This window comes from Triturus cristatus, chromosome 5_1 (assembly GCF_964204655.1).
Source record: "Triturus cristatus chromosome 5_1, aTriCri1.1, whole genome shotgun sequence".
Lineage (NCBI taxonomy): Eukaryota > Metazoa > Chordata > Amphibia > Caudata > Salamandridae > Triturus > Triturus cristatus.
The window spans coordinates 875,031,446-875,053,096 of record NC_140587.1 but is presented as its reverse complement, the minus strand read 5'-3'; the positions used below and the strand labels follow the sequence as shown (position 1 = coordinate 875,053,096).

The window sequence follows — 21,651 nt, the reverse complement described above, 5'->3', positions numbered from 1 at the left end:
CTTGCGGTGAGTTGCCTGCCTCCTCTCCCCGCCCTCGGCCCGGTCCCTGGGCAGTACCAGGTGACGGGGCCCTGTGGTCGGAATACCACGGGCGGGGGGGGGTTGCGGCACGAAGCGCCGGCCAGAGCTTGTGGGTGCTGCGGGGGAGGGGCGTTCGCTTTGCCGGTCGCAACTCCACCGTCGTGCGCCTTGGAGCCTCATGTTGCGGTGAGTCTTCTGTCCCCTCTCCCCGCCCCGGCCTTGTCCCTGGTCAGCGCCAGTCGACTGGGCACCGTGGTCTGAATACCACGGGGTGGGGGGGTGCGGGTGCCAGGCCAGGCTCAAGTCCCGGCCTGGGAGTTTGCGCGTACGGCGGGGGGTGGGGGCACGCAGGTGTAGCAGATCGATCGGGCATCGCAGGCCACCAGAGCCCATGATTTGTGCAGGTAGCTCTCGGAGTCTTCTCGATGATTGGAATGGGCATTTCTTGCTGCCGACTTGTGATAAAAAAGATAGGTCGCGCACACGTCCGGTGTTCCTGGTGTGTGGAAGGGTGTCTCAGTGGGCAGGACAGGCGGCTTCAATCTGGGGTTCCAGGTTCGGGCCTCAGCGTAGGCGTTATAGGGAGAGGCGGTGTGGCCTCGAGAACGCCCGCGCCATCGAGGGCAAATCCCTCAGTTTCCGGAGGCAGCGCGTCTGAATGTGTATGCGCATTCGGTGGCATGTAAAGCGCTCCTTCACTGTCGGCCCCGGCAGGGCTGGATTTAGGACGGTGCGACCGTGGTGCTATCTACTTGGGGGCGCCGGGTTTGGGAGTTCATTAGCCCTTTGAAGCACCGGAGGCAGCGTCGCTTTCCGCGGCGATTACCAGGTCTCACATGTGGGTCAAGATAACTCGTGATTAATTTTCTTCCGGGAGAGAGATCAGCATGTTGTGGAGTTGAGGTTTCGGTTAAGGGGAAGTTAGTGCAGAGGGTCGATGTCCCTGATAAGAACGCATGCCAAGTAGATTACAGAGTGCATTTGATGTAAATAGGTCAGCAGGTTACTGTTTTCAAAGGAGGCGCCCCTTGTTACTTGCAAGTTATAACTTAAGTCCGTATATGTGTTGTAAAGGCCACTAGGACCTCTTCCATTCTTGTGACGGGGAATGCTACCTCCCCTTTCATACAATACTATGCGTACATACCAGCATGAGAGGTAACTTGTGCTAAGAACGCGCTATGCTGCCCGATCCGGGTCAAGCTCGCGCTATGCAAACTCCCGCCTCCCAAAATTAACCCTTTTTCCAACAGTAATCCATTTTCTATTAATGTATGGTTAGCGGTGTGTATGCTGTTATAGGATGAACGTTTATAGTTCACGGTTGAATATACGGACTTTAAGGCACGGTCACTTACTACGTGGCGTCTAACCATGTTTTATGCACAGCAGGCATGATGCGCGCTTTTATTAATTCCACTGTGGGCTAGAGAGGCCGGGTCAGGGGCCCCCTCCTTTCTGGGTCGGCACAGTATGTGCTGGGTTAAGGGGCACTAAAGCGAATTATGCGTTGTGTTCCACAGCTCCAGGGTTGAGTCATCCTGTTCATGCCTGCTGCGGGGGCTCGCCCCCCCCTTTTGTGCTTCCAAAGCCCGAGCGCACAGGCGATATTCCCCTTAGCAGATTACATCGCCACCGCTGAGAAACTGCTCAGTCTGGGACCCAATACACTTGGGGTCAGGATGGCCGAGTGGTCTAAGTCGCTGCGTTAAGGCCGCAGTCTCTTCTGGAGGCGTGGGTTCGATTCCCACCTCTGACAAAAAACTTGAATTCCATTTTAATAGAAACCCTTTTAAAAATCATAAGCTCTTGCCTAACTCGAGACCTAAAAGCAGGTCTCGTTCTGATTTTCTACTGGGCAAAGCCATGCGCTAAGTCGAGAGAGATGGGTCTAGGCACTAGAAGCAGGGTAAGAGGTCTGATGTCTTGGCATGAGAGATATGCATTGCTTCTCATCACGAAGAACATATAGAAGTGTTAGGTTTACACACCTAACAGGAGCCGGGTACTGCCTTAAATCACTCCTACCCTCCATGCTACACACATCCTTACTGCTACCGACAAATGTAATATGAAGCGCAGCTATCGGCAGCACCGGACTGCACAGAAGGACACTACTACACCAAAGTACATCATAGGTTGCTATATTGCAAAATACTAGTTATGACATATTGCATGGAACACCGGCATGGGAACTTTGCAATTTCGGCCCGTTCTTACTCCACCATGCAACCTACGGATGTCGCAGTTCCCTGCGCTGCAACTCCGGTGCCGACCAAGACCGGCAGACTCCAACCAGGAATAGGGGGCGGAGGAGGGGGGAATTTGGGGGGCCGTAAGGCGACTGATCGCACCGCAGTGGCCAGGCTTCCTTGCGCCCACAGTCGCGTTTATGTTTCGCCGGTGATAAGTCGGCATTGCTCCCTGGGTCGCAGCGGTGTACTGTACAACAAGCAGGCAGACCCGGCGGAGACACCTGTTGGTCCCCATAAATCACGTCCTCCGGTTAGTTACACTCTATCTCTCCAAATTCAAGAACTCGTTTTCCTCGATCTTGGGTGTAATGTTACCTAGATACGTGCTGCCGTTCGGCATCCACAGGTTCCATGCCATACTTAACATCCTTAATGTAACGTGATATTTTTAGCCCACAATGGTGTTTAGGCAGGAATAAGTGTTTGGTTTACACTAGATGTAAGATTAGGTGCAGAGGAAAGGGTTAACGCTTTTTGCTTAAAATGGCGCTAATTACCTGTAAACGTTTATTTAAAAAAAAAAAAAAAAAAAATATATAAAAAGTCTGCATGGAGAAAAGGGTTTTGTAGTTACAGTAACACTTAACATTGCGTTCTTAAGTAGCGCTTTACCAGAGCTGAGCCATATTAGCCCCCCTTTTTATTCGCCACTCGCACCAGTCTCCAGACCACCAGCCCTTTTTCAGCCTTTGTGGGAGGGAGTGTTACTCCATGGTGTGTAAACTGATGCCCAGGCAAGGCAGTGGTGTTTTGGGCGCGTGCTTCCTGCAGGCTTCCCAAGGCGTTCCCTTTGGAAAACGGGATAGGAGATGGGCAGGTAACCGGGGTACTGCTGCGGTTGAAACAAAGGCAGCTGCTACCTGAAGAGCACGGGCAGACCCCGCTTCAGCCAGCACCGATCATGCAGGGCTCGGCCCAGGCTCTGTTAGGAAACCGGGTGAAGAGCCTCCGGGATATGCCAGGACCAAGCACCCTCACCAACCAGAAGTATTTCCAGCTGTCATTCTAGTTCTGCACACGCTATTGTGTTTGGATAATCTGCACATAAACCGTAATGTCCCATAACGCTAGGCGGTTGTGTTATAAATAAGCAGCTAAAACTTACTGGGTTTGTAAATAAAGATGCTGGTGCTAAACTTACTTTTCAATAAAATTGCTAGTAGTAAATCATAGAGATCCATTGAAGCGAGCCTCGGGAGGTTTTAGAAACATACATGGTCCGTGTTGCGGTGAAGGAAAGTTCTACTGTGTTAGATATCCAATGACGAGTGAGTGGATTGGACGCAGTCAACGGCTTATTTCTTGGACGGCGCTTCGTGACGTTCATTGATAGTGAAGAGCTCCCGGGTATTGGGGTCTGGGCATGCTTGTAGTTAATCATATTATCGGAATCTACAAGGATGCCAACAAGTCACGCAGTGCATGCCGGGTACGGAAGATAGTTTGTAGCTGGTATAGTAGAAATTCCATGGCACGTGCCGCAACCCATGTAAGTGCTTTGACATCGTTTATAAGAAGTGTGAAGCTTTCGCCGCCACGCTCACATTAAAACTTATAGAAGTCTTTCACCAAGCCCCTGCCCTTCCCCAATGTGTTGCGCCTCACCTAGCACCTTGTGCCAGATGTTAACTTTGCATACAAGCTATTTATATATGCTTGGGTCACTGAACGTTTCCTGGTAAGAGGACCAGCTTTCCTAGGGGAGGCTGGGTGCTTTCGGCACAGTTACCCACTGGGGGAACACTGGTCATCACTGGATGCATTTCTCTCCCCAGCTGTGTTTAACTCGATTATAATTTAGGGAGTTGAGGATATTCCTGTCTTTTGGTTGCCAATCCCAAATTAATGCGATGGGGTGTGTTTACCATATTGGGCAGGGTAGGGTGCCAGTGCTGAGATCGTCAACCGTGTCCTTTGGGCAGCACAGTGGTATTAGACTGGCTGTGCAGTCCTCCGAGATGAGGCGAGAAGTTTAATCTGCTTGGATCAGCACCCGCCTTGGGGGGCATTTTTGACATTAATGTGTCAGCTAAGATTGGACTCGCCGTTCAAAGGGTTTACTGTTCGTAATGAGCTTGGAGCAACGTGTCCGCGCTACGGAAACATTCAGGCATAATCAAGTTGTCGCGTCGCCCAGGTTCCTCTTCCCATTTCCAGCCTTCTTCGGCTGCCTGTCTTAAGATATGGAAGACTGCAGGGGGAGGGTCTGTTAACCGTTCAACCTTGTCAACAAAGCCGCCGTGTTGCGCACGTTCCAGCTGTGCGGTAACGGCCAGCGCCCCAAGACCGTGAAAGTGTAAGGAAGGTCTGTGGTTCAGGGCCTCGTAGGAAATGAGGGGGGCCCTGAGCGGCAGCCGGCTAGAAGGTGGTTGGCTTCACCGCCAGCGCAAGGAGTGTACATCCCAGTCAGGCGTCATATGGCTGTTGCATTCCAGTGGGCCCACGGCACGTGCGACCCTGTTTAATTCCGCTTCTGTTGGTTTAGCTGGTTAGCCAATAGATGGGCTTGTTGTAGGGAGTGCCTTTTTTGTAGTTAATATAGGGATGCATGACATGTGCTCAGTATCGCACGTAACATCATTCCCATTTGTCGATTAAGACGTATTCTCACTGCGCGTGAGAACGCCATGAATAGTGATCAGTCATACCTTTCAGTGCGCGGAACACCTAGTAAAGGTGCGGTGCTGTGCAGCCCTGCAGATTAGTCAACTGTTACACGTTCCTTGCACCCTGCGCAGGGCTCCCGCTGCCCGTTGGTGTCTTTATGTTAGCCGTTCACTTTGGGTGCCTGGTTATTTCATGAGTGAGGCAGGGGAACTTATACCACTAGGGCTAGCATGACGGTCTTTTGTTGGATCCGGTTGAAGGTAGGAGTACCCATTTTCACAGTAACTGTGTGCTCCCCTGTGGTAATTTTAGTTTACATTGGTTGGGTGAACACATCCTTTCACTTGCGGTCGGAGAATGTAGATTATGTGGTAGATTTAGCATTTTATGTCCTGGGACACTGAGCGGTAAGCTTGCTAGCATTAGGACTAATGCTTCGTTAGTAAAGGGAACCCCCTGGTTTAGGTGCGCACGGCTAGGATCTGAGGGTAACCAGCAAAGGCTTGCTTCCAAGGTTTGTAAAGTGGATCAGATGGGCCAAGCTGTGCTGCATAGCACCATGCATTTCTATAGGTCGCAGTTGAATACAAGTTCCTGTGCACAGTCACTGTTAGGTTCTGATTCCTACACGCCTGCACTCCTTCGCGTAAATTGTACAGGAGCAAGGGATTTGCATTCTGTCCCATCAGGGTACGGGGACCGTCCATAGCACCAGGTACTGTAATGCTGCCATCTTCACCCTGGGCTGGGGGGTCAATGCCTTCCAACTTTACAGCCAGACTCTGAGCAGGCAAAGGCATACTTGCGATGGTGCAATGGGCACTCAGCAGTCGAGTTAGATGGGTCATCATACCCGGTATGACGCAGTGATGAAACCTAGGTTGTGGCTACACACGACCAAGCACTCGAGGGCAGCTGTGGCGGGGGTGTGCCAGTGCCAAGAGGGTGCGGGTTGCCTGAGTAGGGCTGCTGGCCTGGAGGGAGCACTACTCGGATCGCCACAAGGGCACGTTTGTTTCATAGAAGGTTGAATTGTCACTTTTATGGCATGGTGCCAGTTGCTTTAGTTATGCGCATGTTTCTTGGCAGCGTCAGAAACATTCAGAACTCTTTGCTGGTGGTTAGCTTGTTGTCAGGCTGTTCAGAGGTATTTTATCTCAGGCATGGGCAAGCATGGGTTATAGGCCGGTGGTCTGCCCTGGGATTCGTGTTAACAGGCAGGTGAAGCAGCAGAACTTGGAGGGGCGTGGGTTTGGCCTCGGGGTACTAGGGCGGAGCCTGGCTGCTCACTTAGTAGCACGCCCTTGAGTTAGACGAAACAGGTACCTTGATGCGAGCATCAGTACCGGGTAACTTCTCCCGACCTCCAGCACTGGCTGGCAGCTATGCAGGTGGCCTTCCAACAGGGCCATGGTCCATATGATTAAGGGAAGCACCGGGGTAACACTTTGGGCTACAAATCTGCAGGAGAACAATTTGGCTTTCCCAGTATTCAAATAGAGAAGCATGTTACACGTTGTTCTCCTCTGTGGTCACTCTGTCCTTTCTCTCCCTGGTATAATAGCAGAAGTTTGGGAGGGCAAGGCTTCACATTTGGCGGTGACTGATGGAATACGATAGGCGTACTCCAACGGAGTGAAAGAGGAAGGAAGGCAGGCTGGTCAACCCTCACCTCCTCCCGCATGGGCACGGCCAGGCATGAGTGGGCGGAGCCTGGTTGCTCACTGAGTAGCCCGTCCTTGAGTTCGACGAAACAGGTACCATGGATGCGAGTATCGGTACCGGGTAACGTATCCTGCCCTTCAGCACTGGCTGGCAGCTATGCAGGTTGTGGAAGTGGCCTTTCTCGGGGCCGATATGGTCCACATGATTGAGGGAAACCCCGGGGTAATGCTTTTGGGCTACCAATTAGCAGGAGAACAACTGGCTTACCCAGTATCCAAGATAGTGAAGAATTTTACACGTTGGTCCTCCTTTGTGGTCACTCAGTCCTGTCTCTCCCTGGTATACTAGCAAAAGTTTGGGAGGGCAAGGCTTCTCATTTGGTGGTGACTGATGGAATGCGATGGACATACTCCAACTGAGTGAAGGAGGAGGTAAGGCGGGCTTGTCAACTCTTACCCCTCCCGCATTGGCACTGCCAGGCAGGAGTGTCTTGTCAAGGGGATTGTTCTTCAGCCATTCAAAGGCTTCATTGGACCACGCCTAGTTTTAGGTTTACGGTCATTTCAGTCAAAATCCACGGGGGAGTTAGAAAGGATGAGGGCACCTGTCCTGAGGGGCATGCCGCCCGCCGGTTCGGTTGGGCGTAGATTGTCTTGGCTGGACCTGGGAGAAGCCCGGTATCAGTTGCTGTAGGTAAAAAGGTCTACCTGGAGCCATGCGCAGTTGCGCAGAGCAAAGAGGTTTGGGCTTCATCAGGCATGATCTTATACACGCCAAGTCCACAGGGTGCCGGGAGGGAGATGGGGTGCACCTCTCTAGTTTAGGCACGGTTCTTTTCCGACTGGACCTAGGGGAAGCTTTGGCTGCAGCAGGTTGTAAGGAAATAGGTCTACCTTGGTGGGGGGCCCTGGTAGTGACGGTGGCCACTCCCAAGGCTGTGGAGGAGTTACAGGGTGATCCAGGGTCTGCACATACCAAGGGGTATAGCATGCAGCAGCACCGTGTGGTGCTAAGCCAGGATACCCAGGGATCTTTAGCGTGTCCACTGGAAGACCGACGGCGCCCCGCTAACCGACAGGCGGTTGTGGGTCTGAGCAACCGGGGGCTGCCATGTATGCTCCGCCCACCCATCACGGGGGGGCGTGTGTAGCAAGTGGACTGGTGGTCCACAGGTGGGAGGGGGGGACCCTCCCAACATTAGGTATACATCAATTGGCGTTGCCATGGTGACTCTAGGCTTATCAGACGGGCAGGCGGCATAGGGGCTGGCCTGCCCTGGGATCGCCCGTAAGATAACCCACCATGTTTGCATATTGCTTATGCTAATAAACCTGCAGCAATATTTCTCCACTTACATTCAGTGTCGTGTGTTTTATTTATGTACTTATGTGTGTTGTGATAACTGTTGCCGATATTGGCACTATGTAAGGCTGCCCGGGGGGGGGTTGCGCAGCGGCCCGCCCCTTTGAGGGCGGCCGCCTTAGTGCCACAGGAAGGCACAGGGGTGGGAGGTCGTGTCCCTGGGATGGACCAAGGGAGACCCCAGCAGATAGCTGCTTCCGGCGGGGAGGAGCCAGGGGGGTACATATTCTGTCTCCGCCCCCTCCTCGCCCTCTTGTCTGCTCGTTCGCCTTGCCCGCCCATCCGCTTACCCGGCGTCCGGAGGGACAATGGGGGGGCCAGGTTTTCTAACAATTCTCACTTTGTGTTGCAGGAGGAGTTACAGGGCGATCCAGGGTCTGCACATACCAAGGGGTATAGCATGCAGCAGCACCGTGTGGTGCTAAGCCAGGATACCCAGGGATCTTTAGCGTGTCCACTGGAAGACCGACGGCGCCCCGCTAACCGACAGGCGGTTGTGGGTCTGAGCAACCGGGGGCTGCCATGTATGCTCCGCCCACCCATCACGGGGGGGCGTGTGTAGCAAGTGGACTGGTGGTCCACAGGTGGGAGGGGGGGACCCTCCCAACATTAGGTATACATCAATTGGCGTTGCCATGGTGACTCTAGGCTTATCAGACGGGCAGGCGGCATAGGGGCTGGCCTGCCCTGGGATCGCCCGTAAGATAACCCACCATGTTTGCATATTGCTTATGCTAATAAACCTGCAGCAATATTTCTCCACTTACATTCAGTGTCGTGTGTTTTATTTATGTACTTATGTGTGTTGTGATAACTGTTGCCGATATTGGCACTATGTAAGGCTGCCCGGGGGGGGGGTTGCGCAGCGGCCCGCCCCTTTGAGGGCGGCCGCCTTAGTGCCACAGGAAGGCACAGGGGTGGGAGGTCGTGTCCCTGGGATGGACCAAGGGAGACCCCAGCAGATAGCTGCTTCCGGCGGGGAGGAGCCAGGGGGGTACATATTCTGTCTCCGCCCCCTCCTCGCCCTCTTGTCCGCTCGTTCGCCTTGCCCGCCCATCCGCTTACCCGGCGTCCGGAGGGACAATGGGGGGGCCAGGTTTTCTAACAATTCTCACTTTGTGTTGCAGGAGGAGTTACAGGGCGATCCAGGGTCTGCACATACCAAGGGGTATAGCATGCAGCAGCACCGTGTGGTGCTAAGCCAGGATACCCAGGGATCTTTAGCGTGTCCACTGGAAGACCGACGGCGCCCCGCTAACCGACAGGCGGTTGTGGGTCTGAGCAACTGGGGGCTGCCATGTATGCTCCGCCCACCCATCACGGGGGGGCGTGTGTAGCAAGTGGACTGGTGGTCCACAGGTGGGAGGGGGGGACCCTCCCAACATTAGGTATACACCAATTGGCGTTGCCATGGTGACTCTAGGCTTATCAGACGGGCAGGCGGCATAGGGGCTGGCCTGCCCTGGGATCGCCCGTAAGATAACCCACCATGTTTGCATATTGCTTATGCTAATAAACCTGCAGCAATATTTCTCCACTTACATTCAGTGTCGTGTGTTTTATTTATGTACTTATGTGTGTTGTGATAACTGTTGCCGATATTGGCACTATTGCTCTGTGCCAAACTACCTGAGAGTTAATTTAGGGTTTGCTTGTGACTTCAACCTGAGAATGATTGTGGTTCCTACTTAAATAGTGTTTCACCACCCTCAACCATTAACCAAATTCTTGCAGCGGGGTTGTTTTCAGTGGAAAAATGCTTCCTCATGGAATAAAAAAATACATTTGCACAGCAGTCTAGCACTCCCCTATTCAGAATTGTACTTTGATTGCAACCCTGCATTCGGGAAATAGCACCTTTCCATTGACATTCCTCGTAGTGCGAATGAACTGCATCTACATCTGAGCGTACGAGAACATGTTCAGGTGCAAACGGATGACTGTTAATTGGTGAATCTGGGACTGTGCAACGAAGTTACGGAGAAATAGGGAAGCGCCCAAGTTTACAGGCATCTCTTTCTCCTATATCAAGATGGATGCGTTTGTGACAAAAGGCGGAACAGACTGTGGTCGCGTAATTTATTTAATACCATTGCACACTCCCTTTCTGGCAATAATGAAGCATGCTTACTTCAGCAAATGTTTAGATCGTAGATCGTAGCTGTTATTTATTGATATTACAAATATTGTGCTGCCACAGGAATTTTAGGTTTAGATCGCGCAAACGCGGTCGCTTTTTGTGGCAGCCGTTAGGTACGTCGCAGCCATCTGTGAAAGTTAATTGTAGCCTTTACTATTCTTCTGTGAATGCAAGTATTGCCAGTATTATTAGAAGTAAATAAGAAGCAATTCTTAAGAGCGGCAGGTTTGGAGCGTAATATTTTAGGGTGTTATACTTTGTAACCATGAGATTTCACATTTGCACTTTTTAAAAATAAAAAAAGAGAGTAGCTGCGTTAATTCATCTCATCTAAGCATCCCTGGTGACATTCCCGAGCACAGCAATGGACGGGATTTTTGATTTGTAACAGACACGAGGAAACGGGCAAGCAGTAAAACGCTAGTGGTTTCTCACTGGAGTTGTTCTGACGCTCCGCCATTTTGAGCTAGGTGGTCCGTGTTTAGGAAGTCGAATGTGTAAACGTTTAAATCGTGTTAATATCTGTTGTTACTCGGTAGATACAGTCGTTCTGAGGACCCCCCTGGGCAAAGATTGCGCATATCACTTACAAAGGAATTAATAATCATGAGCGACTGCTACATGCAGATGTAGAAGATTTGTGTAACCAATATTGCACAAAATCCGAAGTCATGATCATAATCTCATGCCTTTTTCAGAAATTAAGTAGCCTTGTTATTGGAAGCACATGCAGTCTCTTCCCTCCTTGAACCCTGCACTGCAGTACCAGACCCATCTCCCATCATATTCAAGTAGTAACCCGTGGTTAATAAATACTCCGGATACTTTCCTCAGGTCTGGCATAGTTTCCAAGAACCTTCTAATTACTATCTATCAAAACAATGTCAATCTTTGGTTTAACTTGTGTTGAAAATATTATTTGGAAATAAATAAGCTCAGAGCTCTGTCCTCATCGTGAATCAAACAAACTATACAAGTGGTTTGATAGTCCTGTTTTGGACAAACGCTTACTTTTTCCCACCAAAGTGTGACTGTAGGCTGCCCAGGCTATGTGAGTACCTCTGCACCTGCTAAAAGTAGGTGAGCCATGTGCTTAGAATACTGTCCAAAATACAATCGTATGTAAGGGGACCACAACCACTTTAAAGGACATTAGTGGAAAATGTCTCTCTGTCAGGGACTAAGGCCTGATTTATGCTTTAATTCTGCCCAAACTCTTCCTGGCCTTTTATACAGTAGACCCCAAAGCCCCTCTCACTCATTTGGAGATGAACTCCAGAACTGAAGGAGCAGCACTCCTGTGGCTCGTGCAATCCATATTAGATATTACTAGTCAGATGAATGTTTGCACCAAAATGGCCTAGGACATTCTTTAAGGATCTTCGTCACATTAAGGTCTATTCAATGGCCCCATAGCGCCACTCAGGACCATCTCCAGTAAAAACAACGCTGGATACTGCCTGTACACTGATGACTTCCAAATCTACATAAAGGTACTGAACACCCTGGAACACCGATAAGTTATCATTGATCGCCTTGCCTTGCACAAGCGCAAGCATGGGTGAGCTAAAACTGGCTCTGAGTCAAGGCAGCGTAATTGGATATTATGTCAATGGCTCCCAGAGAACATACATTGCTTCCAATTAATATGCCCTTCGTCCATCCTGCACATCAGCATGAAATATTCAATTCTCGAATTAAAGTATATCTTGTGACATACAAGGTTTCGTAGGATGGTATCTCTTGGGGTCAAGGTCTCCAGCTACATGCCCCTAATTTGGATACATACAAAGCAGCTGTTTTGCTTCTCACTCAGATTGGCCTTAGGTCCCAGTAACCTGTTTTCAAGGCCAGACACACGTAGTAAATTCATTGGGTCAGATTTACAAGCCCTTGGCGCTGCCAGTACTTCACTTTTTGTGACGCACTGGCAGCACATTTCTCTGCCCTATATTTACAAGGTCAGGAAAAGCCACCTGCATGGCTTTTCCTATCCTTGTAAATGCAGCACTCTGCATGAAAGGGGCGTTCCATGGGTGTTGCTGTGGTTGTTCCCACGCAACACCCATGGAACCAGACACATTTCCAGATTTACAAGGATTTGTAAACCTGGAAATGCGTCAGTACGCTACGCCAGGCGCAACGAGGAGAAATGTTTTCATTTCTCCTCATTTTTTTACTCTTTCAATGTGTGCTGCATTCTACAGCATGCATTGAAAGAGGGAAATGCCTGTAGTGATTGGTTTTGTGCAGGAAGGCGCCCCTTCCTGCACAAAAACAATCCCCCCATGACGCAGGCATCTTTGCGCTAAGGTGCAAGGGTGCCTGCGCCGGCGCAGGGCAGCAGTTTGTGCACCAGTGCAGGGGAGAGCACAGGAATGCGACATATCATTGTAAATATGTCGCATTCCTGTGCTCTGAAAGTGCCGCAGCGTGGCGCAGCCAAAGGGCTTGTGGTGCCAGGCTGCGGCACCTTCTTGTATGTCTGCCTCATTGTTGATATACATGTGATGTCAATATAAGAAAAGAAACAATATTCATTTGAAAGCAAGACGGAAAGAAATGCTATTGCAAAAGTGTGTTTGTAAGTTTTATGATGTGTTCCTTTGCATTTGTTGAATTACATATATTCTACACTAAGGTGCCGATCACAATCCGGTAAAAAATTCCCCCGTGCGACTCGTATCGGGTCTTTTTACCGTACGAATCGTACAAGTGCCGTACGAACTGGCAATCACGATTCGCATGGTAAAAAGTCCATACGAACCGCACTGCGAATCATTCCCCACACGTCCTCGGGTCGGAAAATGTGTCCGACACGTCCTCGGACGATTTACCTTACAAACGTGAAAAGCCAAGTCCGACCGAGGAATCACGATCCATCCCGTGCGTCCGACCGTACAACCGTATGGAAAAAACACCGTCCGCACCGAACACCCATAGCAACCATGGAGACATGTGCCCGCATACGCGCCCAACACTCCCCCCAGCCCCCGTATGTCCGACACGTACCCCCCGTGTATGTATACCCCCACCCGTCTAGGTACACCCCAGTACGTTCCAGTCGAACCCCCACCCCAGTACGTGTCATACCCCCGTCAATGTACACCCCCCCACCCCTGTACGTGTCGTACCCCCGTGTACCCCCACCCCAGTACGTTCCAGTCGTACCCCCACCCCTGGACGTGTCGTACCCCCCGTGTACCTACACCCAAGTACGTTCCAGTCGTACCCCCACCCCAGGACGTGTCGTACCACCGTCAATGTACACCCCCCCACCCCTGTACGTGTCGTACCACCGTCTATGTACACCCCAGTACATTCCAGTCGTACCCCCACCCCAGTACGTGTCGTACCCCCCGTGTACCTACACCCCAGTACGTTCCAGTCGTACCCCCACCCCAGTACGTGTCGTACCACCGTCAATGTACACCCCCCCACCCCTGTACGTGTCGTACCCCCGTGTACCCCCACCCCAGTACGTTCCAGTCGTACCCCCACCCCTGGACGTGTCGTACCCCCCGTGTACCTACACCCAAGTACGTTCCAGTCGTACCCCCACCCCAGGACGTGTCGTACCACCGTCAATGTACACCCCCCCACCCCTGTACGTGTCGTACCACCGTCTATGTACACCCCAGTACGTTCGAGTCGTACCCCCACCCCAGGACGTGTCGTACCCCCCGTGTACCTACACCCCAGTACGTTCCAGTCGTACCCCCACCCCAGTACGTGTCGTACCACCGTCAATGTACACCCCCCACCCCTGTACGTGTCGTACCCCCCGTGTACCTACACCCCAGTACGTTCCAGTCGTACCCCCACCCCAGTACGTGTCGTACCCCCCGTGTACCTACACCCCAGTACGTTCCAGTCGTACCCCCACCCCAGTACGTGTCGTACCACCGTCAATGTACACCCCCCCACCCCTGTACGTGTCGTACCACCGTCTATGTACACCCCAGTACGTTCGAGTCGTACCCCCACCCCAGGACGTGTCGTACCCCCCGTGTACCTACACCCCAGTACGTTCCAGTCGTACCCCCACCCCAGTACGTGTCGTACCACCGTCAATGTACACCCCCCCACCCCAGTACGTGTCGTACCCCCCGTGTACCTACACCCAAGTACGTTCGAGTCGTACCCCCACCCCAGGACGTGTCGTACCCCCCGTGTACCTACACCCCAGTACGTTCCAGTCATACCCCCACCCCAGTACGTGTCGTACCACCGTCAATGTACACCCCCCCACCCCAGTACGTGTCGTACCCCCCGTGTACCTACACCCAAGTACGTTCGAGTCGTACCCCCACCCCAGGACGTGTCGTACCCCCCCCGTGTACCTACACCCAAGTACGTTCCAGTCGTACCCCCACCCCTGGACGTGTCGTACCCCCCGTGTACCTACACCCAAGTACGTTCGAGTCGTACCCCCACCCCAGGACGTGTCGTACCCCCCGTGTACCAACACCCCAGTACGTTCCAGTCGTACCCCCACCCCAGTACGTGTCGTACCACCGTCAATGTACACCCCCCCACCCCAGTACGTGTCGTACCCCCGTGTACCGACACCCAAGTACGTTCGAGTCGTACCCCCACCCCAGTACGTGTCGTACCACCGTCAATGTACACCTCCCACCCCTGCACGTGTCGTACCCCCCGTGTACCTACACCCCAGTACGTTCCAGTCGTACCCCCACCCCAGTACGTGTCGTACCACCGTCAATGTACACCCCCCACCCCTGTACGTGTCGTACCCCCCGTGTACCTACACCCCAGTACGTTCCAGTCGTACCCCCACCCCAGTACGTTCCTGGCGCACCCCCAACACAACCTCCTAAGTACGGAGCGCACCCCATGCCCCAACATCACAACCGCATGTACGAGTCTTACAAAGCCACACACAAGGACAAAATCGTACAACCAAATGGCCCATGTACACACCGTACACACGCTCAAAACGCACGTACACAACCAGGACAAAATAAAACAACACAAGAATACACCAGTCGAAAGGCACACAGCCACTAAACATGGCCAACAACCACTTAAATAACACAACACTGACCTGCAACTGCCAAAAACAAACAGAGGCCCAATACACCACCACTCCTTATAACACACCCACCCAAAATTCAAAAACTGCCACACCCACCCATGGACCAATAAAAAGGGCCCACACACACAAACCATGAGCCTTTCCAACAGACTCACTGCTGCCAGACACCACAGAACCAGACTACAAGCTACACCACACCTTACACTTGCACACCTTCAAACGACCACCCTCACAAACACCCTCTCATCACATTCACACACACACACAACCATCCACACCCCCCCCCCAACATCCACACCCCCCCCCACACCCACACCATCCCCACCCACACCCCTCACCATGCCCACTACCAAGAATCCAAAGTTCAGTCACCGAGAGTTGGAGGTCCTTGTTGATCAAATCCTCAGAGTCGAGCCACAGATCTTTGGAACATTGGTCAGAAGCACCAGCCAGGCAGCCAAAACAGCCATGTGGCAGACCATCGTCGATGCTGTGAATGCTGTTGCGGACACCAGGAGGACCAAGCAGGATTGCCAGAACAGGTGGTACGATCTGCGGAGGAGGGTCAGAGCCAAGAGGCAGGAGGAACACGACCAGGCCAACGCCACCGGAGGAGGGCCCTCCCGCAGAGCCGTACAGTACCATCCCTGGGAGGAGAGGGTGATGGCCATACTGCCGGTGGAGGCAGTTGAAGGAGTAGAAGGACTCCGAGACCCGGGTGAGTACACAAACAACGCACCTCACATGGGGGGAACTGCAACCACAACCAAAATCAATAACAGGCACGCAACCACCACAAGCCATCGCATTACTCAACCACACTCCATGAGCAGGCACATGCCACTGCTGCCACCATGCCCCATGCACCCAGCTGGACAATGTCAAGTCACAGGCCACAGAAGACAACAACACATGACACGGTAACCCGGATGGCGGGAGGCTGGGCACCAAGAATCACATAGTGCGACTCCAAAGCAGACAACAATGCCCTCTGCCCATATGGCCTAGGTCACAGCCAGACAAACACTGTGTCCCAACACAGGAATGACTTGCCAGCAAATGGCGGACGCCTTGCATCAACACATGGGGGTGAAGGCACTGTTTTGCACATGCCAGCAGCTAATGAACAGCCAACAGTGTGAAAGAGTGGCAGCACACACCACCACAGCAGCAGCGCACAGACACACAGCAGACAAAATGGGTGCCTGGAGATCAGAAACAAACTCACATCAACAGGCCAAGGGCCACTCAAAGATCTGCTAACAGTGTGTGCCCAGGAAGCTGGGCCAAGGTGACAGAGGGTGACACACGGAGGGAGGGAGAGGGGGACACAGAGGGAGGGAGAGGGGGACAGAGAGGGAGGGAGAGGGGGACTGAGAGGGAGGGAGACGGACAGAGGGAGGAGGCTGACACACGGAGGGAGGGAGAGGGGGACACAGAGGGTGGGAGAGGGGGACAGGGAGGGAGGGAGAGGGGGACTGAGAGGGAGGGAGACGGACAGAGGGAGGAGGCTGACACACGGAGGGAGGGAGAGGGGGACACAGAGGGAGGGAGAGGGGGACAGAGAGGGAGGGAGAGGGGGACAGAGAGGGAGGGAGAGGGGGACAGAGAGGGAGGGAGAGGGGGACAGAGAGGGAGGGAGACGGACAGAGGGAGGAGGCTGACACACGGAGGGAGGGAGAGGGGGACAGAGAGGGAGGGAGAGGGGGACAGAGAAGGAGGGAGACACAGGGAGAGCAAATCAGTCCTTTGGTGTGTGGGAATGTCTGCTCGTCAGCAGGTGGACTGCGTGCATGTAGACAAGGGTGCCCAGTGCCAGAACCCCCCCTCTTCATCATGGCAAAACGCAGGGCCATGTTACAACCTATACACGAGCACAAGGACAGCCACCTGCATCATATGAGTGTGTGGATCCACTCCATGTGCACATGTACAGTGCTACAAGGAAGGCGCAAACGCATAGCTCGGCACACATGCACACTCCACTGCTGACTGCAGTCACACTTGACGCAGCAAGTAAGACTGTGCCACACATAGTTAAAGGGGCCAAATTGGTGCCCAAGGGACACACACATGCACAAGTGCACTGTGAGTGGAATGCAAGACAGATCCTAATTCCAAGAGGAAATGTGCCAACTTTGTAACGGATGAAACATGGATGTTGCATGGATCAAAATTAACATTGTCTCTCTCACACACAGGTCAACGTCGTGCTGCACCCCCCAACACTGGGGGGGAACACTCACAGGACCCGGATCTGCAGGAGACCGATCCCACCGGCAGCGACCACTCTCACCACTCTGCGGACGACCCCGACCGACCTGGCCCCTCTGGTGTCCAACCACCTGCAGCACCTGCGTCAGGTACAACCGTGCCAACCACCACCCCCACTCCTGCCACATCCCAGGAGACACCCAGGATCCCTGCCCCAACACCACAATGCAGCCAGGCTCGCCAGGAGGGACACGGTGTCCCGGGCACCCAGGAGGAGGCAGGCGACAACGCCAATGCCACCCCTCAGGGGTCCCGGAGACCCCATGTGCCCACAAGTGCAGGCCAGACGCAAGTGGGCAGGGGTGGTGGGAGTGGAGAGCGGCGGAGGCGCGAGCCTGACCAGTTGGCTGGGGATCCGGTATTTTCCCATGTCCGTAACATCCTGGACTCATACCGGCAGGACACCACGGGCATGGCCCAGGTTGTGTCCGTCCTCGAGGGGATCAAGGTCCAGCAGGCCCAGCAACATGCGGAGCTAATAGCCTGTCTACAGCTACACCAACGGAGGATGGAGGACAGACAGGCTGAGCAAGTGACGGCGTCCCAGGGGATTCACGCTGAACTCCGTCGGATGGCCGACACCATGGCCGACCCTCCCTGTGCCAGAAGGCGGAGAACATCACCACCCACAGGGAGGGATCATGAGGAGGAGGAGGAAACATCCGACGGAGCATCCCAGACGTCGTCACGGCCTGCTGCTGAGGTTCCCCGCAGGAAGCCGGGTCGTCCACGGAAAGGACCGTGAGGGTGGCTGCTACATCACCATCTCCCAGGACACCTGGCCTGGCACCTGGCCCACTGGAGCAACAGCATCACAGCATCAAGAGACATTCTCTGCCACATGGCCCTGCTGGTCACTGGCTGACCAATGTTGACAAAGACTGTGGCATGGACTCTGAGGATTTCCAATGGCAAGGACACCAACTCCCCTACTGAACTTTGGATTCCCTAATCCCGGAAAGCCCCTCACTTGCCCCCCCCCCCCAATAATAAATCACACTATTAAGAGTAGATGCCTGCTGGTAGCATTATTACCTAACATGTGTCTTGTACAGTCTAAACATGCCTGAGTCATCTGTTCACTTCAACCATCCACACCCTGGGGCCTGAGTCTGGCACAGGACACATGGGTCACAGTTTTCTAGGCAAGACAGACATGGAGCACCATACACACCCGTGATGGTCAGAACCAGCTGAGGGGGTGGCCGAACAACCGTGCTGACAGACACATTGAGTACAGCAACAGTCATGCGCAGAGGTCAGGGATCCTGGCCCGTGTCCTGGGGGGCACCCAGGTACGTGTAGACAGGTGGCAGAACCATGTCCTGCAAGCTTGAGTCCGGTGGATGCAGAGAATGGGGTCATGGACAACGTTGGATGCATGGGGATGGCACATGTCACAATACCCACACAGTCATGGACATCATGCCCATTACACAGTCTCAGCACACACACACAGCTTGCATCTTGCCACTCGACACATTGACACATAGCCACAATCAGGGAATACCATGCCAGACATGCAGGATGCACCGTGCCAACACACCAGCATTGACTGAGAAGAGGCACCTTGGAGGCATAGGGACACCTTTAATAGTCATGTGTTTGGGATTGCAGAGGCAACTTGAAGTACACATGAACACATCATGTGGAGTAACATGTGGCTCCAACACTGGCACCCCCCTTCTGCAGCACAAATGCGTGATAGCCATGGAACTGGCACACAAGTGTCGGATAATAGCTAAATACCCACAGCTGCTCACGGAGAGCCTGCCATACACCATAGATCCGCTGATGTGGAAGTCCCACGCCATGTCAAGACAATGTTAACCGTATGTGTCCGAGGGCAGTGTCACACACATTGATGCCTTCATCACAATCCACCATCCCATCACTGATGACTGACAACCAGGCAGCCCATCTATTCAGGTGTACCCAGCTGCATGTCGTGTCCCATGGGGATGCCACATGTCTGCAGAGGACCCAAACCCCGACCGGGGCAGTGTGCACACATCGTGAACAACTGCCACACCCAATACACCCCAGATGCATCCCTTACCCCATGGAGACTTCCAAACGTGTCCGTGCCTGTAACGCTGAGTCAGCCCACGATGCCATGTCCATGAGGAATAGCAGTGCCACAACAATGCAACCAGCAAACGGCATGCGCAGGTACCTGGGGAAGAGAGACACACAAGAAGTCAGCCACAAGAAGCACAGCCACTTGCATGTGCATTTACTCGACACATGTATGTATGACAACATGCTAGGTCACAATTATGCCTGGGGAAATACTACCATCACTGCCACCATCACTCCAGTGACACACCCACACACACCTCTGACCCACGTGCCATACATGCAGGTGGAGACACACATCACAACGCATGCCACACGGGGACCAATGCGTGCACACTCAGACCCTGGTACTCACCACTAAGCAAAGAAGTCGCGTATGAGCCGAGTCCGGATGTCCTCTTGCGGCTCCACATCCTCCACATCACTAGCCCCATTGCCAAGCCCTTCGTCCTCCACGGGTGGATGGTCCTCGTCATCTTGATCCAGGATGAGGGGCACAGCTCTTTCAACTGCCATGTTGTGCAGCATGCAGCAGACCATGAAGATCTTGCAGACCTTCGCCGGGGCATATGGGAGTGCGCCGCCGGTCTTGTGGAGGCACCGGAATCGGCTCTTCAGCATGCCAAACGTCCTCTCTATCACTCGCCTTGTCCGGCCATGGGCGGTGTTGTAGCGGAGCTGGGCCGGCGTGATGGGGTTGCGGAGAGGTGTCAGCAGCCAAGGCATGTTGGGATAGCCAGCGTCCCCTAAATGGAAAGCACATGGATATCGTTAGAACAGGCGAAGCGGTAGTGCTGCTCGGCCAAACAGAATACAGGACAGACAGACTGTACCCACCAACAACACATGCACGTTCGTTGCGCAGCTGCATCATCATATCAGGCATCCCGCTACGCCTCATGATGTAGGCATCGTGTGCTGATCCTGGAAAACGAGCACAGACATGTGAAATCACCATGTTGGACAGACACACCACAAGGGCATTGATGGAGTGGTAGTGCTTCCGATTGCGGTACGCCACCTCCCGTGCGTGTGGTGGTACCAAACCTACATGTGTCCCATCTATGGACCCAATGACATGGGGCATCCCTCCCAGGGCATAGAAACCACGTTTGACCTCAGTCATCTGTTCAGGGGTTGGGAACTTGATGAAGTCATCCAGGTGAATCAACATGGCCTCCAAGAAATCATGCAGCACACCGCTGAACATGCTCTGGGACATGCCACCAACATGAGCTATGGTATATTGGAAGGTACCCGTGGCAAGGAAATGTAGGGCAGCCATTACCTTCAGCTGGGGTGTCAGTGCCGTAGGATACCTGTGCTGCGGTTGCAGGTGTGGTGCCAGTCTCGCCGTCAGCTCCAGAATCAACGGTTGGGTGAAGCGGTAGAGCCGGATCCTGTCATTCTCCTGCATGGTGGCCAAGTCTGGAATTCTTCGGGCAACAGGAGGCGCTCTGCAGTAATTTGGAAGTGACAAGGAAGAGTGAGTGCACTACGAGAACAACTCATGTCTACTGAGCACATGTAAATCTGCCAATACACACATGCCACATAGGGAGTCAGGCATGTGCTACATGCCCAGGACACGTATGGATGCAAGGTGACACTCCTTCCAAGACCCAGCTACACACGGTGATTGAGAACCTCCCCATGCCACGCCATGGGAATAGCTGTGTCCCAGTGCAAGTGCACTGCCCGACGCAAGACAGGAGTGACATACACCCACACATCAGCAGAAGTGTGATGCTGATTGCAGAGACTGGCAGCGGAACACTTGAGCCACAGGTCACATGACATTACACTAGTCCAGCCCACACACCTTGCCATGAAGGTGCACATGTCATGACTCCCCACACATTCCTTGTGAGTTTGCTGACATGGCCTTGTCACGCTACTCCGTGTCCCTTGCATACATGTGCACCTCACATCCGGTAACACATGTGGCATGGTGTTGGGAACAGTGTGCAATGACAATCTACACACAGCCACATGTTGGTTGCTGCAACGGCTGCAGCTTTTGAGGGTGCAACAACATCAACCCGATGTAAATCCCGGACACATATATGGCATAGTCACATTGTGCACTGTGGGTAGTGATGAGTCATGTGTCATGACCCCTGTACCGGGCATCATGGGACACTTCCGTGTGTTGGTGTCCGTGCCATGCCAGTGACGCTCACCCCAAG

At 53.2% G+C, this 21,651-nt stretch overlaps 1 non-coding gene across 1 annotated transcript; it reads right to left on the bottom strand.

The window, feature by feature from the left end:
- Positions 1 to 1,033: 1,033 nt before the first annotated feature.
- On the bottom strand, positions 1,034 to 1,155 carry LOC146831564 (U6atac minor spliceosomal RNA). Its single transcript, XR_014961769.1, has one exon. It is a non-coding gene; the product is annotated as a U6atac minor spliceosomal RNA (small nuclear RNA).
- Positions 1,156 to 21,651: the final 20,496 nt, after the last annotated feature.